The 22332-nt window shown below is 48.7% G+C and overlaps 1 protein-coding gene across 4 annotated transcripts in view; it reads left to right on the top strand.

Annotated features, from left to right (window-relative positions):
• The window catches only part of LOC146859824 (CD59 glycoprotein-like), a 224642-nt gene that overhangs the window by 132189 nt on the left and 70121 nt on the right, over nucleotides 1-22332 (top strand). Inside the window, exon 1 of one of the 4 annotated variants that reach the window (XM_085643570.1) lies at nucleotides 18590-18789. The exons of the other annotated variants lie outside the window; for them this stretch is intronic. The gene's annotated coding sequence lies outside the window, so the exon portion shown is untranslated. Of the gene's footprint in view, nucleotides 1-18589; nucleotides 18790-22332 lie in introns of those variants that run through there. 4 annotated transcript variants of the gene reach the window in all.

Genomic DNA, 22332 nt, shown 5'->3' with positions numbered 1-22332 from the left:
GCATAGACCCTCGGTGTAGGTACACTTCTCCCCCTCTCCATCAAACTCAAGTAGAAATCTAAAACCTGGGCACTGTGTAGGCTCCACCTTTCAACTAGATACCATGGAAACTGTCATGCACAACTAGTCATAGGGTGGGGGTCGGTGAGGTTCACTGATCCACCTGACTTGCTAGGAGGCTGCAGTGAGGTTAGCTGATCCACCCTGATGACGTAGGGTGCTGCATTGAGGTTAGCTGATCCACCCTGATGAGGTAGGGTGCTGCAGTGAGGTTAGCTGATCCACCCTGACGAAGTAGGAATCTGCAGTGTGGTTATCTGATCCACCCTAACTAGGTAGGAAGCTGCAGTGAGAGGAGTTTAGCTGATCCACCCTGACGAGGTAGGAGGCTGAGTGATGTGTAGACCTAGCCACTAAAGTTCTGATGCCCAAAGTGACTGCGGCTAGCAGTCACGGCGGCATGACTCTGAGGTGGGGTTTGGGGAGGAGGGTGTAATTTTTAATTAAAAAAGTGCCTTCGAGGTCAGGTCCTGCGTTGCGTCGTCCTTGCAGGAATTAGCCGCAGGCAGCTTCCCTCCCCTCCCCTAAGCCAATCGCAACGCTGCAATGGCAGTGTTGTGATTGGCTGGGAGGCCGACTGCACAGGTGTCTATGGGTAGGCCGTTTTCTTAATGCAGTCTGCATGCAGCCTACATGGAGAAACCGGGGGAGTGTGCATGATTGGTTTGGTCGGCCCTGGGGTCTACCAAACAGTCAGCGCCCACAACATTGGGCTGGCCACAGCTCCCTGACCTGCCCTCCCCCAACCAACCCTTCTTCTGCTTTCTTGCAGTGCAAGAAGCTGAAACATAAAATAGTATTTATACCATTGTATTTTTCTGCTTCTCACACTGCGAGAAAGCAGTGGGGTGATGCTCTGCCGCCCACATGCAGGAGCCGCCCATGGCAGCTAGATTTACTAATGATGCTGCCGCGGGTCACACATGGGTAGGCTCTGAGGTATGGCATGCCCGTGAGGCCAGGGATGGGACTCTTGCCGTCTTGGGCACTCTGCCTGGTTGAGGGGAGAGGTTCTGGAGACTCTTGTAGGCTGGACACGAAGCCTAGGGAACGAGAAGGGGGGGTGGGAGCATGGCTAGTGGACCGATTGAGAAGCTGTCTTGGTCCATGCCATAATGTAAAACAAGACTCTATCTTTGGGGGAAGTGTAGGCAGGGGAGAGACATGTTTGTAGTTTATCAGGGACATTTCTACAAGAGAGAAAGCAAAGAAGGGAAGCAAGCAGGGCTGGGCTTGCCATTAACCTTGTAGGGCAATTCCACGGTAGGCTGGTTTTGAGGTTCCAATGGTAGCTCTGGTACTCCTAAGTTTATTTCTGCAGACACAGTACGGTGTAATCCATGAGACAGTGAGAGATGGAAAAGATAGAGGAGGATGGAGAGAGAGCAAAGAGTGTGAGGTAAGAGACGATGGGCGGGTGGGTGGGTAGATGGGAGGAAATGTAAGGATTCAAACAGCAGCTGTTTTTAGTTCGCAGTCCTTTATTTATTACAGCACGTTTAAGGCAGAGATCCTATGAGAGCGAAGGACAGTACCTGGGTCATGTCCATTATGTGGCCTAGGAAGCAAGTGGACATCTCCTTCCCACTGGCACCTGCTCCCCAGGGCTAGTTTCTGTTTCCAGTCCGGCCGTGATTAAAGGTAGGATATTGCTGGGCCTTTCACAGATGTATAACCTTTTTTACCTCCCTTTCTAGCTGTGTCTGTTTTTATCAGAAGGCTAAGGCTGATTAGAGCCAGAAAACCATCTCAACTCATCGTCATGTACAGTTCCCCGTTAGGTATGCATTAACTACTGGTGACAGCCAGTAGGTAGTTCTAGTTCAGACCAACTTTTCCCATACACAAAGCGTTTTTTGTTTTGCAAATAACTTTTTTGCAGTTTTACGAATCTTCATGTCATTTTCTGCTAAAAGTGTCCTACGTTGCCTAGATCTGCATGGAAAGTTTCGTAGTGATCCGTCAATCAGGGCCTGAGAAAAAAAGGGGTCCCAAAACGTTTCTCCCCCCCATGCAATGTCTATGGTGATTTTACATTTTTTGAACCAAAGTACAAGCTGATCAGATTTACACCAAGTTTAGCAGAAAGTTAGATCTTTGTCCAGTAGCCTCTGTTTTTGTAATTTGGTGAAAATCTGTTCAGTAGTTTCAGAGTTATTAAAGAAAAAATAAATCTAGATATCTCGGTGAGCCTCCACACAGATCTCATGGTGAGATCTGATTAGCTGCTTTGGTTTTGCTAATAACTTTGGCGTTGTTTGACAAATCTTCACAAAAGTTTCAAAACTAGTACGCCCATCACTTCAGCTGCTGTCTGGAAAGCTTTGGGTTGATTCGTCAAGAGGAGACAGAGAAAAAAGGGGCTCCCAGAACCCTTTTCCCCCCATATGTCTATGAGGATATTGCATTATTTGAACACACGTACAGCCTAAACTTGTGAAAGCATTTACACCAACTATGGTATAAAGATACCTCCCTCATGCACGGCTGAAGGACATGCGCTGCTGTGGTTGCATTAACGTACAGTAATTATATATCACTTTACGTTAAAACCATTGAATTTCACTGAAAAAAACAAAAGGTTACTGGCACATTATACTTAAGTTGATATTTTACTCACACAAAACCATAGAAATTCAGCAATTCTAGTTATAGTTCTACTTATCTGAAGAAACTAACTTATGCTTTTAAGTAACATTGGGCCATGAGTTGTATATGCTTAACATAGGTACAACTATAACTGCTGAAATTCTATGGTTTTGTCTTGATAAAACGTAAACCTCACTATAACGTCCCTGTAACCTTTGTTTTTTCAGAATATGTATGTATACTACAACAATGGTCTCTCTGGACGTGTTTCGGCTTCCGCCTTCTTCAACTTCAATAAAAGCCATTTTGGAAACTATTTATATTCCCATACATGTTCATGGGCATGACTTCATTATAGAAAGGGATGAGATGCAAGTGTAATGCCCAAGTGGGCCTAGAGGTTACCCATTTCATAAAGTCAATTTTCCCCAGCAGGATCCAGACCACAAATAAAAATTACTTTTTTTTTTTTTAATTAAAATAAAGCATGTTGCATTTCAAACATACAGTATTGGGTGATCAAGGCCTCACTATAATTACACAAAGTTAACTTAATGGGTTGGATACGTTTAAGTATTACTATACCCATGATATTGTTTGTAGACTTCACGCCCCAGTGGGCTAGTAGTCCTATTTGTGGTTCTCACAGTTCTTCCAGGTCGACTCTGAATTTAAATGCAATCCTTCTATCCTGCAATAGAATAAAAATAAAATAAGATATTAGCCATCTGGTCTCATGTAAGCAAACAAATTAACATCAATTTTGGTTCACACTGCCTGCTGGCAGAATAGGTAAAGTCACTATTCTTTCTTAGATTACATGTACATCAAATACTGTACTTTCACATTACAGAGCACTTACAAGTGCACATACAATTCTTCATCTGCATTGGCACTCGATATTAAAGAGCTAAGAGGGCTCAAGCTGTACCTAGATTCCAAAATCCTAAGTATTTTCTCTGTCGCCACCTCTTTCATCCATCCTAATGCCTGTCAATCATACTAAACTTCACCTCTTTCTTGTGTGTGTGTGTGTGTGTGTGTGTGTGTGTGTGTATATGTGTATATATATATATATATATATATATATATATATTCACTGAAAAAACCATAGGTTTCACACACGTTATAGTTAGGAATTAGCATTTAAAAAACCTTTCAAATCCACTTAAAAAAACATAGGTTTCACACATGTTATAGTTAGCTGGACATTTCACTCGTGAAAAACCATTGAAATTCCCCCGTTATAGTTAGTGCAGGCAACTATAACTCATGCGACCACAATCCTCTGCTGATGACGTCAGATATTACATCACTGTATTTAGACACTTATTTACCCATTTATTCTTCCATTTACCTTTAGCTATACATATATTACAAATATTTATTTTACAGAAAGACACATGTCATCAGTGGCCTACATATTGTTTTTTACAGCTTTGCCGTTGGCACTGAATCATATAAATAATGCATGTTGAGCGACATGTAAGATGCTGCCTTATTGCATAGGTCCTTCTCGTAACAGAACTAGTTACAGATTATGTTTGTAAAAGATATTCACACGTGATGCACCTTTTAGAGTCACAGCAATAATCCCCTGCATTTGTTACAGCTTGCTTGAGTTCAGCTCTCACAATAAGAGATCGTAAATTTGGAGCTCTGCGGTAAGCAATGACTGGTGGTTTTGGAAAAACCTTTTGCAATTTTTCACAAGTGGACAGTAAGGGAAATGTTCTTTGCATTATATTTCTGTAGTTAGGAGCTGATGGATGAAAGTCAACTACAAATGGAGTTCTGTCACTTTTGTTTCTGCCGTTGGTATTCCAAATAAGTGCTTCTCTGGGTAACTGCAAAGACTTGTCAATTTGTTGCTGTATGACATGCAGAGGATAGCCTCGCCTTTTAAATAATGTAGCAAGCTCCTGTAGATGGTCTTTACAGGTTTCCTCAGTGCTGCAGATGCGTCTTATTCTGAGTGCTTGGCTGTAGATGATGCTCAGTTTAGTGTGGTGTGAGTTGTAATTTTGTGTTCATGAATTGTGAGTAGCACATCCAGAAAAGGGAGATGAGGCTTCTGTTTAGTATTGCTGCTGGTAAATTTGATGGTAGGATGGATATTGTTGATATAAGCTGTAAATTGTTCCAATGTTCTACTTCCTGCATTCCATATTATAAATATGTCATCAATGTATCGTAGCCATCCCAGTGGTTTGATGCTAGAAGTAGCAAGTATACAGTTCTCTAGTTTGCCCATGAAGATATTTGCATAGGATGGAGCCATCCGAGTGCCCATGGAAGTCCCTTGTATCTGCAGATAGTGTTTACCATTGAATGTAAAATTGTTGGATTTAAGGATAACTCTTGCAAAGTTGGTAAGCACATTTGTTGATGGCTTTTTCACAGTTCTTTTATCAAGAGCTTCAGATAATGCCATAAGCCCATCCTCATGTGGTATATTGGTGTATAATGATGTAACATCAAATGTAGCCAGAAGAGTATCATCATCAAATGTGTAGGTTTGGTTTAATTTTTCAATAATCTGAAGGAAGTGACTGGTATCTTTAACAAATGATGGAAGTTCCTGTACAATGGGCTGGAGGTGCAGGTCGACAAATAAAGATAGTCTCTCAGTGGCTGTGTCATTGCCAGAGATGATGGGACGGCCAGGATTGTTCATTTTGTGAATTTTGGGAAGCATATAAAATCTCCCAGGTCTTGGTTTGGGATGAACAAGTATATCTGCTGTTGTATCCTCAATAAGGTTTAAGCTCCTGTATCTTACAACCATGTTCTTAATTTCTTTGTTCAAGTCTTCTGTGGGATCAGTTTCTAAAGGTTTGTAAGTGTTGATATCCATTAGTTGTCTCATTCCTCATTCTTTATGTCACCCACACCACACTAAACTGAGCATCATCTACAGCCAAGCACTCAGAATAAGACGCATCTGCAGCAATGAGGAAACCTGTAAAGACCATCTACAGGAGCTTGCTACATTATTTAAAAGGCGAGGCTATCCTCTGCATGTCATACAGCAACAAATTGACAAGTCTTTGCAGTTACCCAGAGAAGCACTTATTTGGAATACCAACGGCAGAAACAAAAGTGACAGAACTCCATTTGTAGTTGACTTTCATCCATCAGCTCCTAACTACAGAAATATAATGCAAAGAACATTTCCCTTACTGTCCACTTGTGAAAAATTGCAAAAGGTTTTTCCAAAACCACCAGTCATTGCTTACCGCAGAGCTCCAAATTTACGATCTCTTATTGTGAGAGCTGAACTCAAGCAAGCTGTAACAAATGCAGGGGTTTATTGCTGTGACTCTAAAAGGTGCATCACGTGTGAATATCTTTTACAAACATCATCTGTAACTAGTTCTGTTACGAGAAGGACCTATGCAATAAGGCAGCATCTTACATGTCGCTCAACATGCATTATTTATGTGATTCAGTGCCAACGGCAAAGCTGTAAAAAACAATATGTAGGCCAAACAGTGAATGACCTCCGTACACGATTCAGGAACCACAAATCTGCAATAATTAATAAAACAATTGACCAGCCTGTAGCCAATCATTTCAACCTTGTGGATCATTCGCTATCAGATTTGAAGATTTTCCCCGTGGAAAATGTTTCCAAGGAAGAACTACTGGACTCCAAGGAAAACTTCTGGATGTACCGTTTAAAATCACTGCATCCAGATGGACTGAACATTACTGACAACACAACCTGATTACTGCATATCTCAAGAGCTCTCAGGACTGCATTGATTCCACATTCTAAATGGAATCTTCACTCATGATGCTTTTTGAAAATTCAGCTGTCATCTGTACAGCCACAGAGCAAACCATCTTGTACTACCTGAGGAAGGCGGAAGCTGAAACGTTGTAGTGGAAATATATTTTTGTTCTTTGGTGAATCTATCTGTTTGAGTCACTTCTTTCTTGGATATTTTATTTCTTTGTGACTCATTGTATCCTTTGGGATCCAGATTTTTGCCCTGGCTGGCTGTTGTTTTCTTGTGATCCTTCATCTTCAAGTATGTATGTATATGTATGTGTGTGTGTGTATATATATATATATATATATATAACCTACTGGCGGTCGCCAGTAGGTAGTTATAGTTAGGACCTATTATCCATAGGAAATCCGCAACATTCTATTTGAAATAAATTTGGCGCCAGTTGACCAATCTTCACGAAATTTTCAAAACTCGTGGCCCACTCCGGTCCGCTCCTATCCTGAAAGTCTCGGGGTAATTCGCCAAGCGGGCGGCCGAGAAAGAAGGGGGGTCCCAAAACGTGTTTTTTCCCATGCAAACGCGCCCTGTGGCGCGTTTTAAGTTGGGGGATTAACTCTCTTTTAATACTGAGGGTCCCTGAGGGCCAACTAGCCCAACAGGTATCCCCAGTATGCGCCAGGGAGCTGCGTTGCAGACAGGTGTATAGAGGCCACGCCCCTTTGTACACCTCTCTGGAACGCAGCTCTGTGGCGCTTACTGGAGGTACCTAGTGAGCTAGTTTGACCCTAGGGACCCTTAGGATTCAAGGGGACTTCATCTCTCAACTTAGAACGGCCACAAGGCGGGTTTACACAGTGGTGAAGGGAGGGAACGGGGCCTGAGGTGACGTGTGCAAACACGCCCTGTGGTGCGTTTTAAGTTGGGGAAATAATTCCCCTTCAATCCTAAGGGACCCTGGGAGGCCAACTAGCCCACCAGGTGCTTCCAGTAAGTGTCACTGCACTGCGTTGCAGAGAGGTGGTGCAGGCCGTGCCCATTTTCTCTGCAATGCAGCTCTGTGGTGCTAACTAGAGATACCTGATGGGCTAGTTGTACCAAAGGGACACTCAGGATTCAAGGGGACGTTATCCCCCAAATTAAAACATCCATAGGGCGTGTTTGCACACGTCAGCTCAGCCCCCCCCCCCCCCTCCCTTCACCAGTGTGCAAACGCGCCCTGTGGCACGTTTTTAGAGGTAGTTTTAATACCCCTGCCCTATTGTATACTAGGGACTTACAGAGGAGGTCATGCTAATAACAGGGGTACCCCAACGCATAGTGTTCCCTAGTGTATGTAGGTGTTTTAACTGTATTCTAAGTGTCTTTTAGAATAGCACTGGCTCTAGGACTGGTTAGTCAGAGTCAGTTACCACCAGTACCCATCTCAAAAAGTTGAGAATAAAGGATGATTTTGCAACAAAGACTCTTTGTCCTCCTCTGTTTGTTCTTTTTGCACGTGTTCCTTCTTCCAGCAATTTTCTTTGTCTTTGAGGACTTCTGTAGCTTCTTTCTGCATTTCTTTTTCTTCTTTCTGTGTGTTTTTCTTCTTTTTTCACATGTCCTACCTCTGTAGGCATAGTTAGAAACTAGCATTTAAAAAAGCTTTGAAATTCACTTAAAAAAACCATAGGTTTCAGTTACGTTAAAGTTAGAAATTAGCATTTAAAGAACCTTTGAAATTCACTTTAAAAACCATAGGTTTCAGGCACGTTATAGTTAGGAATTGCCATTTAAAAAACCTTAGAAATTCACAGACAACCATAGGTTTCAGGGGTGTTATAGTAAGCTGGACATTTCACTCGTACAAAACCATTGAAATTCACCCGTAATAGTTAGTTCAGCTAACTATAACTCGTGCCCCCGCAATGCACTGCTGATGACGTCACATGTAACATCACTCATGACATGATCAGTGACATCACTAATGACATCTCAAATGAGATCACTGATGACATCACTGATGACATCATCCATGTGATAATTCGATGCATCTTCTCACACCCTAATATAACCTTTGATACGCCCACTCTAAATTACAGACTGCCATTCTCAAAACCATAGACACTCCAACACCAATAACTACATACCCACTTACTGATTCTCATGTCTACACACCCATCCACTCACTCATCCGTACAGTCACTCATACTTATGGTCACTCAGTACAGGACTATCATATGCACTCATACACCTATATGGACACTCACACACCGCTACTCATCCACAGAGGTACTCACACACCTACTCAGTCATGCGAATAATTAATCACACTGCCATTTACTCACCCATACAGTTATACACACACCAGCTCAATTACTCATACAAATACTAGCACATTCTTACGCTCTTATACAATCACTGATACAAGCACACACTCATCCATACAGCCACTCTCACAAGCACACACTCACTTACAGCCATTTATATACTCCAACACACATATATACTGCCTTTCACATATGTAGTTACTCACTGTTAGACCTGTCAGCCCTTTGGGTGGTCCCTCCTCATCATTATTTATTTTGTCCCACTTTTGCCTCAAACCCTGTTTGAATTTTTCCTTTTTGGGAACCACCAGACTTTTTCGTGTTGCTACAGATTCAGGGAGCCATTTTAGCTACCCCTGAAACTTCTGTCTGAGGGCCTGGAGCACAAGATGGTGGCCACCTGTGACATCACCAGCATCCACTGGAACCTACCAGCACCTTCCAGAACATTCCAGGAGATTCCAGAACTCTGTGACAGTTGGAAACCGTTTAGAATGTTGGGAGGATAAGAGAGGCAGTTGGCAGTTGGAGCTGGCAGTTGGCACCTGACTGGTGAAGAGAGAGGAGCACAACAGTGAAGGAGGAAGGAGTGAAGCAGCAGGGGTGGAAACTTGTGCCTGGAGTGGGGTCCATAAACCCACCCTTGATACTTGTCCCTACTGATGGATCCCAGCCTATAGCCCTGTGTGGGAAGAAGACAGAAAAACTCATCCTAAGGACCTGAACAGCAGGAACAGGCCTTAGAAGCAGAAAGCAGCAAGATCCTGACCTGAGAACTGGTTTCCCTGGAGTCCGGCGTCGAGTAGCCTGAAGACCTGGAGCCCGAGGTGGAGAAGCGGCGCTGACTGAAGTAGCAGACGTCGTACCCGGAGCCGCCTGAGGTCGTGAGAGGGCGCCGACGGGGGTCGAGAGGAATACCAGAGGTCGAGGAGGAAGTGAACCGAGGTCGAGCGAGCGGCGTCATCGGAGGAGTGAAGTCCGCCCTCCGGAGTCGTCGGAGACCGAGGTAGAGGTGAACCGGAGGTCGGGAGTGAGGATCGCACTCCGGAGTCGCCCGGAACCTGAGAGGAGGAGCACCGGCGGTCGGGGGTGAGGATCGCACCCCGGAGTCGCCGGAAGTCGACATCGAGGCCAGGCCGGCCGACGTCATCGGAGCCGAGAGCGCCATCGGACCGGAGCCGCCCGAAGTCGACATCGTGAAGAGTCTGCCTGACGCCGTCGAATCGGAGGTCGAGATCGAACCGAGGCCACCGACATCGGACCGGAACCGCCTGCCGGCGTCGTCAAAGAACTGACATTGTGCCGAGGCCGCCGAGACCGAACCGGAACCGCCTCACGGCGTCGACACGACTCCAGCGGCGTCGGAACATCAGAAAAAGGGCAGTAAGTGGAGTAGAGGGCGCCTAAGGCCCTGTGGAGACCTGAGAGACTGCTCTAAGGGGCTAGGGAGGTGCTGAAACCCACCTGACTGTGCCTGGGGTGAACTGGGACTGACCTAGAGAGGTTGTGTGGAGTAGGGAAGCCAGGGCATTGGTGTTCCCCCCTTTGATCTACCTCAGTTTAGGCCTCAGCCTTGTCCCAGCCAGGGAGTAGCCTCCCCCCTCAAGCCTTCCACAACCCTACAAGCTGTGCCTGGGCCAAATCAGCCCTTAAGAAGTGAAGTGTCATCTGATTATATGAGGGGTGCTGTATACTTTTAATTATTTATTGGGGATACTGTATTTATTGAGTTTTTACCTATTTATTGCTGCACTATATTTATAGGTCCACAGGACTTGTTGGTGTACAATATTTATTGGTACAGTATTTATTGCCTCAAAGTATTTAATTGTCTGTATATATTGCACTTGTATTTATGCCCTGTTATTTATGATCACCCCTATTTATTTCATTCAACAGCCAATATTTATTTGACCTGCACTAATTGAAACTTGTATATTGTGATTGACCTATTTATTTTCCCAATCAGCAACTAGGAGAAAAAGATAAAGAAAGAATATTTTCATAATTTTTACGGTGTAGAGTCGTTTTTGGAACGGATGCACGCATGGTTATTGTATGGGTATATTGTATGCTTAGCACTGTGCCTGTTTCCTGACCACTCGAGCCAAGCTACCCCATTGTGTTGGGAAGGTCCACCACCACCCTGCGGAGTGGGAGTGGGGCTGTTTCCAACATAAATTGGTGTTCAGTGGTGGGATAGAGCTGTGCCTACATATACTCAACAATAACTGTGGGTAGTCCATAGGCCTACACCGGGAGTTTTCTCACAGCGGCCTTCCAAATTGTGGGTTTTTGTTTTTTCCAAATTTACTCTGGTGGTGGGAGGAGGTATTACTAAAGGTACCCCCCTGCATTGTTACTGCACAAAACCTGTCCTCTAACCTGAGTGGGCAAGATGGAGTTTGTACTGGAAGATTTAGAAACGTACACTGTGGCCCAACTCAGGGAGTTTTGCCAGCGGGAGGGGGTGTACTGTCCCCCAGGAGCAAAGAAGGGTGCACTCCAAACCAGCTTAAGGGCTTGGGGGGAGGCACGCCGAGAAAGCAAGGCTGAGGAGGAAGACAGGGATGGAGAGCCTAACCACGAGGGGGCTGAGATGTACCAACCTGAGGTGGGGAACCTGTCAGCAGGGCCCAGGACACTTTCTAGGAAGGGCAGCACTGTCTCTAGTGGGGGCTTATCCAGCGTGGAGTTAGCAGATCGGAGAGAGAAAAGACAGCTCACATGGGATTTAGCAAAGCTGGAGAAGGAGAAGGAGGAACAGAGGTTGGCTCATGAGACGGAGAAAGAGAGGATGGCTCATGAGATAAGACTGAAAGAGATAGAGCTTCAGATCCTAAGAATAGGGGCACAACCTGTTCCTAATGGTGGCAGCCAAAACCAAGAGGTCACCAGGGAATCCAAACCTTACCTGCCAAAGGACATAGTAGCTAGCTATGGGGCGGGTGACGACATCGCCAAGTGGCTAGCAGCCTATGAGGTCTCGTTGAGGGCCCATGGGGTTCCAGTGAAGTACTGGGGAGGGGGATTGTATAAGTACATGCCTCCAGCTGGTAGGGATGCTTTATTGGCCCTCGAAGAGGATGAGCAGACCCACTACCCCACCATGAAACTGGCGCTCATCAGAAAGTTTGGACTAACACCTGAAAAGTACAGACAGAAGTTCAGGGGTAGTCACAAGCTGGGCACACAGAATTGGGTGGACTTCCTGGACTATGCAAAGAAGGCACTGGAAGGTTGGATTCAGGGCAGTGAAGTAAGGAACTACGAGGAGCTGTTTGACCTAGTACTGAAGGAACACCTACTCGAGAAATGTTTCCCTGAACTGCGGCAACACCTGGTGGATAGCAAGCTGACCAGCCCCCGGAAGCTTGCTGAGGAGGCGGACATTTGGGCTAGTACCCGGGTGTCCACAAGGGGGACTGGAGGGGATACTCAAAAGGCCGGACAGGGCGCCCCCCAGAAGAAAGAAGGAGGGGAAAAGAAAAAGGAGTTCTCCAAAGGCCCCCAAAATAACTTCCAAGGGAAGGGAACAGGATTCACCTCTAAGGCTAACCCACCCAGAAACCCTAATCCTGGCCAGAGTCAGCAGCCAAGGGTTGTCCATTGCTACGAGTGCGGTGGCGTTGGACACTATAAAGGAGATCCGAAGTGTCAGAAACGATCACCCCCTCCCACTGGAGGAAAGCCCCCCGGAGTAGCTAGTGTAGTGCTCGGGGAGGAGATGCCCTTAACTAAGGGAAGGGAGTGGGCGGGTGTCACTTTAGTGTCCCTGGGAGAACGGGAGATGGTTCCTAAGATCCAGGTGCCCGCAAATACCGCAAAGTATGGGCAGTGGATCACCATCAACGACCAAAGAGGGGAGGCTCTGAGAGACACAGGAGCCAGTATGACTATGGTGCGTAGCCAACTGGTGTCTCCAGAGCAGGTAATTCCCGATGTACTCCACCCAGCCGCGATGGCTGACGGCAGAACAGGTCACTATCCAGTGGCCGAGGTTCCCTTTGAATGGGGGGGGGTTGCAGGTTCACTTCGAGTTGCCGTAAGCCCTGCCGTGCCAGTCGATTGTCTGCTGGGCAATGACATGGAGCACAACGCTTGGAAGGAGGTGGAATACCGGACTCACACCGAGATGCTGGGTACACCTGACTGGGCCTGTGTTAGCACAAGGTCCGAGACTACCCGAAGAGGGAGTTCATTCCGGCTGGAGCCTGGAACAAAGGCCCAGCCAGCTGCCAGTCAAGGGAAGAACCGAGGACAGGAGGAGCCTGCCTCGGCGTCTCCACCCCGTAGGACGGATAGGCCACCGGAGGTGGTGGACCAGGAGTCTGCGGAGGGGGACGTTACCAACCTGGAGGACCTACCCATCCCGGCCGAGTGGCACGTGGAGGGAGGCCCGTCCAGGGAGGAATTCTGCCAGGGCCAGAGGGAGTGCCCTACCCTTGAGGGGCTGAGGCGACAGGCGAAGCCCAGGCAGCAGGGAACGTTGAAGGGAACTACAGTGTTTACTGGGAGGATGGCCTCCTCTACAGTGAACCCAAGGCACCCCTACATGGATCGTCACGAGCCTTGGTAGTTCCTCAACGTTATCGAGCCTTCCTTTTAGAGTTGGCTCACGAGATACCATTGGCAGGACACCTGGGGCAAGACAAGACCTTCGCCCGTCTTGTCCCACACTTTTATTGGCCTCAGATGAAAGTGTCGTCCGATACCTACTGCCGGACATGTGTGTCTTGCCAAGCCAGTGGGAAAACAGGAGTGAAGCTGAAAGCTCCCCTGGAACCACTTCCTGTCGTTAGCACCCCCTTTGAAAGGGTGGGCATCGACATTGTGGGTCCATTAGATCCACCAACTACAGCTGGTCACAGGTTTATCCTGGTTCTGGTGGATCATGCCACACGGTACCCAGAGGCAATACCTCTGAGGACCATAACAGCACCTGTTGTGGCTAGGGCCCTGATGGGAATCTTTACCCGAGTGGGTTTTCCCAAGGAAGTTGTGTCCGACAGGGGGACCAACTTCATGTCAGCATATATGCGGGCAATGTGGAAGGAGTGTGGAGTGACCTACCGGTTCACCACTCCTTACCACCCCCAGACAAATGGTCTGGTGGAAAGGTTTAACAAAACCTTGAAGGGCATGATCAGAAGTCTGCCTGAAAGCCTGCGGAGGAAATGGGACGTCCTCCTACCCTGTTTACTTTTTTCCTACAGGGAAGTGCCACAGAAGGGAGTGGGCTTCAGCCCCTTCGAGCTTCTGTATGGGCACCCTGTACGTGGACCTCTTAACCTGGTGAGAGACGGATGGGAAAGAACTCCCAGAAAGCTCCCCCAGGATGTGGTGAGCTACATGCTGGCCTTCCGGAGCCAAATGGCTAAGTTGTGGAAGCAAGCTTCTGACAACTTGGAAGCCAGCCAAGCAGTGATGAAGGCGTGGTATGACCACAACGCTCACCCGGTGGAGTTGGAGCCTGGCCAGAAGGTGTGGGTGATCGAACCAGGAGAGCTTAGTGCCCTTCAGGATCGCTGGTCAGGACCCTTTGAGGTGTTGGAGAAGAAGGGTAAGGCTACCTACTTGGTGGACCTGAAGACCCCTCGTCAGCCCCTGCGGGTGCTGCATGCCAACCGCCTCAAACCCCACCACGAGAGGCCCGAAGTCATCTTGATGATGGTGACTGACGGAGGAGAGGACGTGGAAAGCGAGCCTCTCCCTGATCTGTTTGCGTCTCAGGAAAAGGATGGGTCGGTGGAGGGAGTGATTCTCTCCCCATCTCTAACTCCTGAACAGCAGGAGGACTGTCACCAGGTCCTGGGGCAGTACTCTTCGTTGTTCTCCCTTGTCCCGGGTAGGACTCACCTGTGCGTCCATGACGTGGACACAGGAGACAGCCCACCTGTGAAGTCCAAGATCTACCGGATGTCAGACAAGGTGAAGGCCAGCATTCATAGTGAGGTCACTAAGATGCTGGAGCTAGGAGTGATTGAACCTTCTAGCAGCCCCTGGTCCAGTCCGGTGGTGTTAGTACCGAAAGCTGCACCACCGGGTGCCCAACCAGAACTGAGGTTCTGTGTGGACTACCGGGGACTGAATTTAGTGACAAAGACTGATGCACATCCGATCCCTAGGGCGGATGAATTGATTGACCGGCTGGGAGCTGCCCAATATCTAAGTACCTTTGACCTTACTTCAGGGTACTGGCAGATCTCGTTGACTGATGGAGCAAGGGAAAGGTCAGCCTTCTCCACGCCCAATGGCCACTACCAGTTCTGTGTGATGCCCTTTGGGCTCAAGAACGCACCTGCCACGTTTCAGCGCCTGGTAAACCAGATCCTCACCGGAATGGAGAGTTTCTCTGCTGCTTATCTGGATGACATAGCCGTCTTCAGTAACAGCTGGGAGGATCACTTGCGTCACCTGCAAGCTGTTCTCCAGGCCCTGAGACAAGCTGGATTGACGATCAAGGCCAGCAAGTGCCAGATCGGGCAGGGGTCGGTAGTGTACCTTGGACACTTGGTGGGTAGGGGAACGGTGCAACCCCTCCAGGCGAAGATCGAGGCCATCATGGCCTGGGAACCCCCCAAGACACAGACTGAGGTCCGAGCATTTTTGGGCCTCACGGGATACTATCGCCGCTTCGTGAAGGGGTACGGTACCATCGTAGCCCCTCTCACGGAGCTCACGTCCAAGAAACAACCTCGACGGGTAGTCTGGACGGAGGCTTGTCAGCAAGCCTTTGAGAAATTGAAGAAAGCCATGTGCGAGGCCCCGGTCTTAAGGGCCCCAGACTTTTCCAAGGAGTTCATTGTCCAGACAGATGCATCAGAACATGGCATTGGGGCAGTGTTATCGCAACTCAACGAAGAGGGTCTGGATCAACCCGTGGTCTTCCTATCCCGGAGACTACTTCCCAGGGAACAGAAGTGGAGTGCAATAGAGCGTGAAGCCTTTGCAGTGGTATGGGCTCTGAAGAAGTTGCGGCCATACCTGTTTGGATCGCACTTCCTCGTTCAGACCGACCACAGACCCCTTCGTTGGCTGATGCAAATGAAGGGGGAGAATCCCAAGTTGTTGAGGTGGTCTATTTCCCTACAGGGGATGGACTTTCAGGTGGAACATCGGCCTGGAGTGGACCACGCCAATGCAGACGGTCTCTCAAGGTACTTCCGCCTTAGTGATGAGAATTCCCAAGGGGTTGGGTAGCTCTCCCCACTTTCAGCTGGGGGGGACGCGTGTTAGACCTGTCAGCCCTTTGGGTGGTCCCTCCTCATCATTATTTATTTTGTCCCACTTTTGCCTCAAACCCTGTTTGAATTTTTCCTTTTTGGGAACCACCAGACTTTTTCGTGTTGCTACAGATTCAGGGAGCCATTTTAGCTACCCCTGAAACTTCTGTCTGAGGGCCTGGAGCACAAGATGGTGGCCACCTGTGACATCACCAGCATCCACTGGAACCTACCAGCACCTTCCAGAACATTCCAGGAGATTCCAGAACTCTGTGACAGTTGGAAACCGTTTAGAATGTTGGGAGGATAAGAGAGGCAGTTGGCAGTTGGAGCTGGCAGTTGGCACCTGACTGGTGAAGAGAGAGGAGCACAACAGTGAAGGAGGAAGGAGTGAAGCAGCAGGGGTGGAAACTTGTGCCTGGAGTGGGGTCCATAAACCCACCCTTGATACTTGTCCCTACTGATGGATCCCAGCCTATAGCCCTGTGTGGGAAGAAGACAGAAAAACTCATCCTAAGGACCTGAACAGCAGGAACAGGCCTTAGAAGCAGAAAGCAGCAAGATCCTGACCTGAGAACTGGTTTCCCTGGAGTCCGGCGTCGAGTAGCCTGAAGACCTGGAGCCCGAGGTGGAGAAGCGGCGCTGACTGAAGTAGCAGACGTCGTACCCGGAGCCGCCTGAGGTCGTGAGAGGGCGCCGACGGGGGTCGAGAGGAATACCAGAGGTCGAGGAGGAAGTGAACCGAGGTCGAGCGAGCGGCGTCATCGGAGGAGTGAAGTCCGCCCTCCGGAGTCGTCGGAGACCGAGGTAGAGGTGAACCGGAGGTCGGGAGTGAGGATCGCACTCCGGAGTCGCCCGGAACCTGAGAGGAGGAGCACCGGAGGTCGGGGGTGAGGATCGCACCCCGGAGTCGCCGGAAGTCGACATCGAGGCCAGGCCGGCCGACGTCATCGGAGCCGAGAGCGCCATCGGACCGGAGCCGCCCGAAGTCGACATCGTGAAGAGTCTGCCTGACGCCGTCGAATCGGAGGTCGAGATCGAACCGAGGCCACCGACATCGGACCGGAACCGCCTGCCGGCGTCGTCAAAGAACTGACATTGTGCCGAGGCCGCCGAGACCGAACCGGAACCGCCTCACGGCGTCGACACGACTCCAGCGGCGTCGGAACATCAGAAAAAGGGCAGTAAGTGGAGTAGAGGGCGCCTAAGGCCCTGTGGAGACCTGAGAGACTGCTCTAAGGGGCTAGGGAGGTGCTGAAACCCACCTGACTGTGCCTGGGGTGAACTGGGACTGACCTAGAGAGGTTGTGTGGAGTAGGGAAGCCAGGGCATTGGTGTTCCCCCCTTTGATCTACCTCAGTTTAGGCCTCAGCCTTGTCCCAGCCAGGGAGTAGCCTCCCCCCTCAAGCCTTCCACAACCCTACAAGCTGTGCCTGGGCCAAATCAGCCCTTAAGAAGTGAAGTGTCATCTGATTATATGAGGGGTGCTGTATACTTTTAATTATTTATTGGGGATACTGTATTTATTGAGTTTTTACCTATTTATTGCTGCACTATATTTATAGGTCCACAGGACTTGTTGGTGTACAATATTTATTGGTACAGTATTTATTGCCTCAAAGTATTTAATTGTCTGTATATATTGCACTTGTATTTATGCCCTGTTATTTATGATCACCCCTATTTATTTCATTCAACAGCCAATATTTATTTGACCTGCACTAATTGAAACTTGTATATTGTGATTGACCTATTTATTTTCCCAATCAGCAACTAGGAGAAAAAGATAAAGAAAGAATATTTTCATAATTTTTACGGTGTAGAGTCGTTTTTGGAATGGATGCACGCATGGTTATTGTATGGGTATATTGTATGCTTAGCACTGTGCCTGTTTCCTGACCACTCGAGCCAAGCTACCCCATTGTGTTGGGAAGGTCCACCACCACCCTGCGGAGTGGGAGTGGGGCTGTTTCCAACACTCACACTCACTAACACACCCATACACACACTCACTCACCCATACAGTCCATCACAGATGCACTCTTGAAACCATGCACCCATTGAATCACCCACTTGTATATCTATGCACAGTCTCACACACACCCCACCCACACACTCAGGAACCCATACAGATACTCAGAGAACCTATCAATAACTCATAGACACTCATGTAGCTATTCACAAACCCATGCAGCCGCTTAGACACCAACAGACAGACGGATACAGACATTCACACAGTTTAGTCACTAACCCATTCATTCAGTAAGCTACGTTTAATCACTCACTTATAGAGTCAGTCACGCACCTACAAAATCATCCATTCACACACTTGTACATCCACTCATTCTTCAATATGCCTTTCCCTATATATAATAAACCTATTTAAACTTTACAGAAACACACAGACACTGGGTGATGTCATCAGTGAAGTCATTTGAGATGTCATCAGTGATGCCACTGACCATGTCATGAGTGATGTAATATGTGATGTCATCAGCAGTGCATTGCGGTGGTGCGAGTTATAGTTAGCTGAACTAACTATAATGGGGGAATTTCAATGGTTTTGTATGAGTGAAATGTCCAGCTAACTATAATTTTCTCTAAAACCTATGTTTTTTCAGTGAATTTTTAAGGTTTTTTAAATGCTAATTTCTAACTATGCCTGCAGAGGTTGGACATCTGAAGAAAGAAGAAAAAACGCACAGAAAGAAGCAAAAGAAATGCAGACCGAGGCAACAGAAGTCCACAAAGATGAAGAAAAGTGCAGGAAGAAGCAAAACATGTGCAGAAAGAACCAGCAGAGAAGCAGAAAGAGACCTTGTTGCAAAATCATCCTGTGCCCACAACTTTTTCAGACGAGTACTGGTGGTAACCGACTGACTAACCAAGCCTAGAGCCAGTGCTATGCTAAAAGACACTTAGAATACAGTGAAAACACCTACATACACTAGGGAACACTATGCGTTGAGGTCCCTAGTACATAATAGGGCAGGGGATTAAAACTACCTCTTAAAATGCATTATGGGGCGTGAAGGGAGGGGGGGGCCTGAGGTGACATGTGTGCAAACACGCCCCGTGGCGCGTTTTAAGTTGGGGGGATAAAGTCCCCGTTAATCATGAGGGTCCCTGGGATCCAACTAGCCCACCAGGTACCTCCAGTACGCGCTACAGAGCTACGTTGCAGAGGGGTATAAACAAGGGCATGACCTGGACCACCTCTCGGCAACACAACGCAGCACAGAGGTGTTTACTGGAAGCACCTGGTGGGCTAGTTGGCCCCAGGGTCCCTCAGGATTGAAACCAAATTAATTCCCCAACTTTAAACGCACCATAGGGCGTGTTTGCACACATGGCACCTTAGGTCCCGCCCCCTCCCTTTACCACTGTGCAAACGTGCCCCTTGGTGCATTTTAAGATGGGAGATTAAGTCCCCTTGAATCCTGAGTGTACCTGGGCTCCAACTATCCCACGAGGTACCTCCAGTAAGCGCCACAGAGCTGCTTTGAAGAGAGGTGTAAAAAGGGGTGTGGTCTCTGAACACCTCTCTGCAACGCAGCTCCCTGGCGTATACTGGAGGTACCTGGTGGGCTAGTTGACCCCCAGGGACCCTCAGTATTCAAGGGGAATTAATTCCCCAACTTACAACGCGCCAGGAGGCGTGTTTGCACATTGGTGAAGGGAGAGAGTGGGCCTGAGGTGACGTGTGCAAACACGCCCCGTGGCACGTTTTAAGTTGGGGGATTAATTCCTCTTCAATCCTGAGGGTCCCTGGGATCCAACTAGCCCACCACGTACCTCCAGTAAGCGCCACAGGGCTGTGTTGCAGAGAGGTGTCCCAGGCCATGCCTCTTTTTACACCACTCTTCAACACAACTCTGTGGCACTTACTGGTGGGCACCCTGGGGCACTGCAGGAGCTGGCCCTATAGGGTGGCGGTCCCCAGGGCCATCACTGGCTCCAGGAGGGGGGCTGCACGGCCCCCCTCCCAACATTGTCAAAGCCCCAGGGAGGTGGTGGTCCCTGGGGCTCGGGGTTCAGTAACGGACCCCAAATGTGCATAGTTAGTGCCCCGGGGAGGGGGAGGTGCCGGTCCCCGGGGTGTGTGGGTGGGCCATGTGCACCCGCAAATATTTTGGAAAAGCCCCAGGGGGTGGCGGTCCCCGGGGCTGGGGGGCCCCTTTGAGCCCCCATTACAATATAAGCATTGCCCTCGGGACTTAACCCACCCGGGGTCTTCAATTAAACGAAGCGTGGAAGCCCGCGCTTTGTTTTTTTAAAATTTTCAGCCGAAATTTGCGCTGGGTACGTGAATCTCGCCGATTAATGCTTTTTTTTTTTTTTGGCTCTGGGGGCCTTGTGGGACACCCTGAGCAGGCCTAGGGCGTCAGGGTGTTTCTACCCTGCCCCCTTTTCCTGTTTTGCAAGTTTCTTTTTCTGTTACCTTGTGCCTCAGTTCTACCGAGGCACAAGATGTCTGCCAACACTTCCTGGTTTGGAGTGTTGACAGCTAATTAGCATGAAGCTCGTAATCGCGAGGGTGCGTGGATTCTTAGCGGCCATAGATATCACTATCTTTATTTCTTAATTTCTCAAATACTATTGAACGGATTTACACAATTTTTAAAAAGGTCGCTTTCTGAGCCAAGCCATACCTTTTTGCCAAATTTTGTGTAATTCCGTTCAGCAGTTCGGGCTGAAGCCGTGTCTAAAATTTCCTATGGGAAATAACATAGGGATAATGCGTTTGGGACCCCCTTTTTTCTCTGCCCCCGCTTGACGAATCCCGCCCAAACTTTCAGGATAGAAGCTGACAGGAGCACCCCACCAGTTTTGAAAATTTTGCAAAGATTCGTCAACCGGCGCTAAAGTTATTGGAAAAAGAATGTTACGATTTTCCTATGGTAACTAGGTCCTAACTATAACTACCTACTGGCGACGGCAGTAGGTAATATATATGTGTGGGTATGTATATATATATGTATATATATATATAATCTACTGGCGGTCGCCAGTAGATAGTTATAGTTAGGACCTATTTTCCTTAGGAAATCCGTAACATTCTATTGGGAATATCTTTGGCGCTGATGGATGAATCTTCGCAAAATTTTCCAAACTTTTGGCCAGCTCCGCTCGGCTCCTACCCTGAAAGTTTCGCGTTGATTCGTCAAGCGGGGGCCGAGAAAAAAGGGGGGTCCCAAAACATGTTTTCCCCATGCAATTTCCCATAGGATCTGTTGTCGCAGCTACAGCCCGAACCGCTGAACGGAATGAAAAATTTGGCAAAGAGTTAGTCCTCAGTTCAGACTCGTGCCTTTTGCATAAATGGTGTGAATCTGTTCAGTAGTTCCTGAGAAAATTAAGGTAAAAAGTTAGTGATATCCATGGCCGCGGAGGAGCTGTGGATCCTCCACGCACCCTCCCCGAACCCTCCCGAGCACGAGCTGAATGGCTGCCAACACTCTGAATCAGGAAGTGTTGGCAGCCATCTTGTGCCTGGGTAGAACCGAGGCACAAGAAAGCACAAAAACAAAGACCCAAAACGCAACAAGGGGGCAGGGTAGGCCTGCTCAGGGGGTCCCACAAGGACCACAAAGGCCCCCCCCCCAAAAATTTTTACGAAAAAAAATGAAGCGCGGGCTACCGCGCTTCGTTTAGATTTAGCCCCCAGAGGGCCCACCACCCCCCGGGGCTTTTTTTTTTTTTTTTTCTTTTTTAAACCCTGTGTGGGGGGGCTCGAGCCCCCCAGCACGCCCCGGGGACCGCCACCTCCCCGGGGCACTAATTATGTAAAATAGGGGGTCCGTTATGGACCCCCAAGCCCCGGGGACCACCACCCCCCGGGGCTTTAACTAAAGTGGGGGGGGCGCGTGGTCCCCCCCTGGAGCCAATGATGGCGCTGGGGACCACCACCCCCCAGGGCCGGCTCCTGCAGTGTCCCGGGGTGCCCACCCCCGGGACACTGCTGTTTGCTATGGCAGGGTGGGAGCCGCGCGGCTCCCGCCCTGCCATAGCAAACTGCTTTGGTATTTGGAAGAGAGCAGGAAGCCTGCTCTCTCTTCCAAATACCAAAGACGATTGCTTTTCCACACGGGAGCAGCATGTTAGCTGCTCCCCATGTGAAAAAGCAATGCCGGCTCCCGCAGGACGCAGGGAGGCGGCGGGGCCGTGGGGGGATTGGGGACCCCCCCACGGCCCCCAACGGAGGTCAGGCCCTGGAGGATGGGTCCCCGGGGCCATATGTGGCCCGGGAGGGGGGCCACGCGGCCCCCCTCCCCAACATTATTTTTTTAAATAGCCCCGGGGGATGGGGTCCCCGGGGCCATAGGTGGCACAGGAGGGGGGCTATGCAGCCCCCCTCCATTAAAAAAAATAATTTTTTAAAAAGGGGCCATGCCCCGGGGGATGGGGTCC

This window comes from Triturus cristatus, chromosome 3_1, assembly GCF_964204655.1.
Source record: "Triturus cristatus chromosome 3_1, aTriCri1.1, whole genome shotgun sequence".
Taxonomy (NCBI): Eukaryota; Metazoa; Chordata; class Amphibia; order Caudata; family Salamandridae; genus Triturus; species Triturus cristatus.
The sequence above is the reverse complement of the archived record's forward strand: the minus strand, read 5'-3'. Positions and strand labels throughout refer to the sequence as shown.